This window comes from Mytilus edulis, unplaced genomic scaffold (genome assembly GCF_963676685.1).
Source record: "Mytilus edulis unplaced genomic scaffold, xbMytEdul2.2 SCAFFOLD_1795, whole genome shotgun sequence".
In the NCBI taxonomy this organism is placed as follows: domain Eukaryota; kingdom Metazoa; phylum Mollusca; class Bivalvia; order Mytilida; family Mytilidae; genus Mytilus; species Mytilus edulis.
The window spans coordinates 9,371-16,324 of NW_027268101.1; the positions used below are offsets into that span (position 1 = coordinate 9,371).

Genomic DNA, 6,954 nt, shown 5'->3' on the forward strand with positions numbered 1-6,954 from the left:
CAGAAAGATCCATACACAAAGTGCACTCCCAGTTTGATAGACATATTTTGACAGAATAATGAAACTCAAAACAGAAATTTCGAAAAATCGTTGAAAACTCAGAAAAGTAACAAGAAACTTTAAAAAGAGCTTAACGATAGAATAAGGTTTCAGCTTCATAATGATATCAACTGTTTTGTTTTGCGCTTCGTAGTTGTCGAGTTTTTAGAAAAAATCAAAACACCGTATTTTTTGTTTTGTAATCCGGATGAAACCCCCTCAAGTTTCAAGACAGAGGTCTATTCTAATGAGAATTTACTCAATACAATATTACAAACCTATGTTTAATGAGGCATTAAAATGATACCCAAGGCCTTTCCTAAAAGTTTATTCTTGATTTCGGCTTTATCTCTCATATATATCGTCTCAAGCAAGATGACCCCGTGAATTTAAAGACCGATCTATATGACAGGAAATGGACCACCGTCATGATTTTTCATATTACTCATCATACTTCCGCCTGAGCCAGACATGGATTTAAGGTGGCACGGTAGTATTTGCATTCCAGAATTTAGGTTGCTCTTTTGTGTACCCTACTTAGGTAAATGTATCTAAACAGTGTGATTGGACAAAAAATACAGTATCAACTGAACATACTTTCCCAAACTGAGGGATGAATCAGGTGTAGAAAAATATGAAATAATTTTACATACAGATGAAAATGAATTTTTGAGAATTTTTTTAAATTTTGTATTCACTGCACCATAAAAGACCTAAAATTACTAGTGGCCTTAGGTTTCTAAAAATAGCAAAAAAAGTAAACGGTCATGATACATATTCAAATTCATTTCTGAATAGTAAAATGAAAGTACTTCAGTTAAGTGTGAATGTAGATTTTTTTTGCAGTGTTAGGAAGTGGTGAAAATTCTAAAAAGGCTATCATTATCCCTATGGGCCAGGAAATACTACCGTGCCACCTATAGCTCTGCAGGTGCTCTGCGGGTATCCCGATTGATCTCGAGCCGCGTTTCCATTCCTTTTAAATATACAATTGGTCTGACCAACATACAAGTCCTTGTCGTTGGATGTGCTTGGAATAAATCGTTTGCACATTTTTTGTCTGTGTTCCAATTTAAATCATTAATGTCTTAAATCAAAGAAAATACTTTTTTGCAGAAATGTGCAAAGTCGTTTTGTTATTTTCTGTCTCCTAAGGCCAAAATTTAAAGCTTTTGTTTACTTGAGGCGGACTCCCAAATGCCAACTTCCGGTCCATTTTGAAATTTAAATAATAACCCCGTACCGGGACCTCGTGAGAGAGTATGGCTAATAGCTAATACCCGGGAACCAGGATAAAAAGTGGCAAACGCAGTCGTTTCTAAGGACTTGCATGCTTTCCAAATGATTTGAGTTATTTTTCTTTTATATTAATATATATAGTTCAATTTTAGATATACAAAAAGATACCACATCATTTCCGACTGAACCGGCAAATAAGAAACCGAAAAAAAGAGAAATTTTATTAATTGCCGCCAATTTCATTTTTCCGCGAAAGTATCCCAACTTCAGAATGGCGGGCTTGAGTATGAGTCACATTGTTGTTTTAGAAGGAAACAACAACGATCTAGACGAACAGACAAGGTAAGATGGTAGACTTGTATGCTCTGTGGTATATTTTTTTTCAAGAGAATTTTCAATAACAGGAATTGATATATATATACTTTAGATCGTTCGAATTATTTGAGTAATACATTAACAGCTTTTTTGATGGAATTTTGCGTGATATTATATTATCCAGTGTTTCTTTTTTTACAGCTCAAATGGCTGTTAACAGCAGTATGAAATTTGGTAAAATGCTATACTATGCTACTGGTTTGATATTCGGGTGTATTATGTTGTCGTCCGCATGCAAACTATCCATTTCCGGTTATAAAGGGAAACTGGTCAGTAATGAAGTATTAGAAAAGAAAATCCTGAAAGTCGAGAGCATGATGAGAGAAACACTTGGAAGACAAGAAACGATGCTCCACAAAATCATGGGAAAGGGACACAAAGGTAGGGAAAAATGGAATATGAATTGGATACCATTTTTATTTGCTTTCCGAAATTAACTTGGAATGCATGCCAAGAAATTGCCTCCGTTGAAATTCTGCAAACACCCCATAGAGCAAATTACATGGATGATTAATATTGACCATTTGGTATATGGCTGTGTTCTAAGCGACACGTACATGAAGGTCATAAATTAATTTCTTCAATGAAATCAAATCTTTAGCTACTAATGACTGCCGTAGGGGGTCGACCGGAATTTTTAGCGAGGATTTCTTGGCATGGAGTAACAGATAGAAAACTCATGGTTAGAATTCATAGAACAGAAAAGGGGCAGTGGCAAATATTTCATGTATATTTTGAACACGGAGAGAATTTACCTGCACCTTTTGCCAAAAAAAACCTTTCTTTTTCTTATTTGTGCCTTCCGACTTTATGTTTTGAATTGTAGTTTCACTTTCCATATTCGGTATTTATTCAAATGTAAGCTCCACACAGTAAAAATAACGTGATGCAGGAATATAATAGCTTGGAGTTAGACTATTTCTTTCTTTTCGGGCGGAGACTCCAAGCAAACAACATGCATGTGTATAACGGCACTGTAGATTTTCGTATTAAATAAAGAAAGTTGCCGGTCCGGTACATGAATAGATTGGTTAGAAAGCAAGGTTTTAATTTTAATTAGATTCGAAAGCTTAAGGGCATATCTAACAGTTTCAGGGGAGGTAATAACAAATGTAAACGTCGTCTATTGTTTCCCGTAATTTCACGGTGTTTCAACGACGTCATAATGGCCGTCTGGAAGGGCGGTTTCTTTCCTCAAGGGAAAGGGTACGGAGGGAATCGGCAAAAAAACTAATACGTATAGATTATCGGGTTTTCTACACATTGAAACATATCAGCCGCGAGCCACAATGTGAATCTTTTTGGCGAATGAGCGTAACGAATACGACCTTTAACCGGTAAACAATGTAAAACAAAAGATGACACAGTAATAAAAAAATATTGAAATAGGAAAACATTGTTACATATACACTGAAAAGTAGAAAATATCTGACGATGTTGGTGTTTACTTATGTATGAGGAAACAAACATAATTTAACAAAAAAAAATGGTGTAGTTGTAGACTAATTAGACACGCCCTCTTAAGAGTCAGCGGGTCCAGAAGGGGGGAGGGGGGGGGGGGGGGGGGGGGGGCTAATAGCTTAACTCAAGATTTTGATCATTATTCAACTTTATCTACTTTATCTAGTTCGGCATACGTTTTACCGCTAGCAAACTTTTTATATCTTGGTAATGTATCCATCATTTAATTCAGATCCACTTTCGCTTCGTCGTGATATATTTGCCACTGGAGCACGGGGGCAATCAATTCATCAGTTTCATATAGTGATGCATAATCATTAGTTTTCAACTGCTAATTGTCTCAAACAGTTTTCCAGTTTTGTTATTTTATTTTTATTTTATATTTTATTTCTAAACGAAAATTTTAGAATTTCTTTCCGCATCTTTCTCTTTGAATTCATTTGTTTAGGTGGAAAAAGTACTGTGTCAATTTCATATGATTATATATTGTAATTATGTCATAAAAGCAAAAACACACGAAAAAAATGGCCACAATTTATAATAAAATTCAACTTTTTTTCGGCCGTTTCGTTTATTCTAAAGTTAATGTCTCACTGATCTGTTTTGTTAATTAAAGTTTTTTTTCATCTACAAGTCAACTGTAAAAGGCGCAACAGATGTGTTAAAATCAGCCATGTGACCTATTTGAAGATTCATGTGACCTTTGTTGTTGTTTATAGATTTTATTCGAAGTTCGTATATCCCTTCAACCATTTATTTAGATGGTATTTTAACGTATAGATAGCGCGAAACTCTCCTTACTCTATGCATCGGCTATACGACATTTTTATTTCGACTAAACGAGGCTGCAAATTTATACATCCGAGCAGCTAAACGGCCGCACCCAATTTCAGCAAAGATATACACGTAACTGTCGGACGGGAGCAGTCCAGAGATGTGAATATTTCTATACCCAATCAATCCTTTTTCATGAAAAAGATTTTAAAGGTATACATTAATACGACAGCAACCCAACGACACATATAATTTAAAACACTAAGAATCAACATACAGATTTTTGTTATAGCTAGAAGCCTGTAAAGAACAAAAAAAAAAAAATGCAACATGAATATATGATACGGAGTCGGTGATATTTTAGACAAGTGTTTGGTTGCAAAATTCCACGTGCTCCTTATTGATTTCGATATGTGAAATTATAGACAATGTTATATAAATCAGTGTAAGAAAAACACTTCTTTGTAAAGTAACGGTAAAATAAATAATGATTATAGATGACGGACGCCAAGTGGCATATTAAATGAACAAAAAAATAATCAGAACAAAAACATCAAAAGTAAATATAAAATGAAAATTAACCCTGCTTTGTACTATAGACCGACACACAGAAATGGATTTCTAACGTGTGATACGTTTGTTTTAAAACACGGATGAAATATACCAGAGCCGGAGACTATTTTAATAGTTTGTAATTCCATGGTTTGCGTGTTTCACACCCGGGTTTCACAATTTTGACGAACACAATAGTAAGCTAACTGAATTATTATCTCGTACAGATACTGGTCCATTATGAATAAGAAGATGCGATATGATTGCTATCGAGACAACTATCCAACAAAGTCACTGTGTAAAAATACAATTGTCTTCCACACCGTCGCACTGCCTTTTTAGCGGGGAAATATAACGTTACGTCCCGAAACGTCTTAATTTTTGACACAATTTGTGAGGCTTACGGAAGGGATTGACTAAAAAATATTATAATACTTGATTTCTCTCAAAACGAGTATGGTGACAAATATTTTTCAAAACGTTATGACGTTCCATTTTTTTCAAAGAATAACATATCTTACTTTGGTCAAATCGATACCGTTAGAAGTATTTAAAAAAATCTTAAATGTGCATTTCAAATGTTCATTTCTTGCCGTTTTGGGGGGTAACCATAACGTTTTTGGCTTTATTTGAGTAGGAATTAATTCTTTCAATGGTAAAGTTAGATTTTTCTAACCATCTTGAACTATTTTGCTTCAATTTGAGCCCCATTATATAAGTATATGTGGATTAAAAAATCATATTTATTTTTTTTAAATAAAAAACGTTTGTTTCTTCAAAATTGCAAAAATGTTCAATTTACAGCAGCATTTTTTGCAAAAACGAAATCGACAACATATTTTTTTTTTTGGCAAAATTTGATTCTCTGTCAATTGAAGAATAAAATATCTTAAAGGGAAAAAATTCTCACCGTCAAAAATAAACTGTTGGATATGCCCTTAATTCGAGGGTTGAAAATAGAGAGCACAAATAAAAGGGGGGGGGGGGGTTCCACAGGGAATATTTGTATCTTATGAACTCTATATTTGAAAGGGTTATTTTTTTTATGTAATTAAAAAAGAGAAAAAACAAATATAGGACAAATTGTGATTGGGCTTTCTTCCTTTCTCCCATGCCAAGAAATTGCCTCCGTTGAAATTCTGCAAACACCCCATAGAGCAAATTACATGGATGATTAATATTGACCATTTGGTATATGGCTGTGTTCTAAGCGACACGTACATGAAGGTCATAAATTAATTTCTTCAATGAAATCAAATCTTTAGCTACTAATGACTGCCGCTAATGACTGCCGTAGGGGGTCGACCGGAAATTTTAGCGAGGATTTCTTGGCATGTACTTAAATCTGTGAGACTTTTTTTTATTAGGATAATGTTTTGTTCACTCCAAATTTCATATTGTTTTGATCTATATGAATTAAACCAGCTAAAGAATTATCAAAAGCCTAAAAATATCAATTCGCCATACAAGGATAATAAGTAATTATGTTGTATAATTTTGCTTTTCATGTTTATTAATGTACATACATATAATTGCGTAACTTGTTATCGTCTCTCACCAATCTGTACATATTGGCTTATTTATGTTCCAGACCATATGAGTATTTGGACCGTACGCATACGGTCCGGACCGTATACGTATACTCGTACGGTCCGACCTATGCGTACGGTCGGACTGTCACGATGAGTATACGCGTATGGTCCAGTACGACCTAACCATACATGTCATCTTATGGGTTAAATTTAAACAAACATTTATCACAATCTTTTTTTTTTAGTTTTACAAATTATTATTATTTTAATAAGATGGATTAAATGAACAAAAGAACAATTGAAATTAAATAGTTTTTTAATTGTATATCTGAATCCTATATATTTTGGGACTCTCGACCAAGGTGACGCTTCCAAAAGTAACGTAATGTTGTTTTTTTTTACATTTAAATGTTTGCAGTTCATGCATCTTCCTTTGCATTTCGGCATTTATTGCTACCATTTAAATGTTTGCAGTTCATACATCTTCCTTTGCATTTCGGCATTTATTGCTACCATTTAGTGTAACAGAAAAATGACATTAAATTGCAAACGCGCACTATCTAATTCTTCCTTTTTGGGTAAATGCAAAAGTATAACACAGAAGTATAAATGCCGTGAGAATCCAATTCAATATGATTTTATAATTAACATAGGATATCCAATTTTACAGCTAGTAATTATGTGTTTTTGGAGGAATATTGCTGCATTATATATTCAACCCGAGTATGGTTTTATTCAAGCAGTGACATACAATATCCTATAGTTATGATTCTGAAGTTTTCTTACTTTTTGATCGTCTTATAGATGTGTATTTTTGCAATGTGTGCATCATTTCGTTTTGTTGAAAGCAGAACATTAATATTATGTGGAGGAAGGAACACGCGAATGCAATTCATGCCGTCCCCTAACGCTTGTGGCGACGTCAAATTATGATAACGGACAAACTTGCACTTGGCATTTTCATTATCCGTATTTTTGAAAG

General features: G+C 34.0%; 1 long non-coding RNA gene across 1 annotated transcript; it reads left to right on the top strand.

Moving 5' to 3' along the window:
• The first annotated feature begins 1,501 nt into the window (after window positions 1–1,501).
• On the top strand, window positions 1,502–2,034 carry LOC139506774 (uncharacterized). The gene is made up of 2 exons (XR_011660347.1): window positions 1,502–1,620; window positions 1,795–2,034. It is a non-coding gene; the product is annotated as an uncharacterized lncRNA (long non-coding RNA).
• The last annotated feature ends 4,920 nt before the right edge of the window (window positions 2,035–6,954 follow it).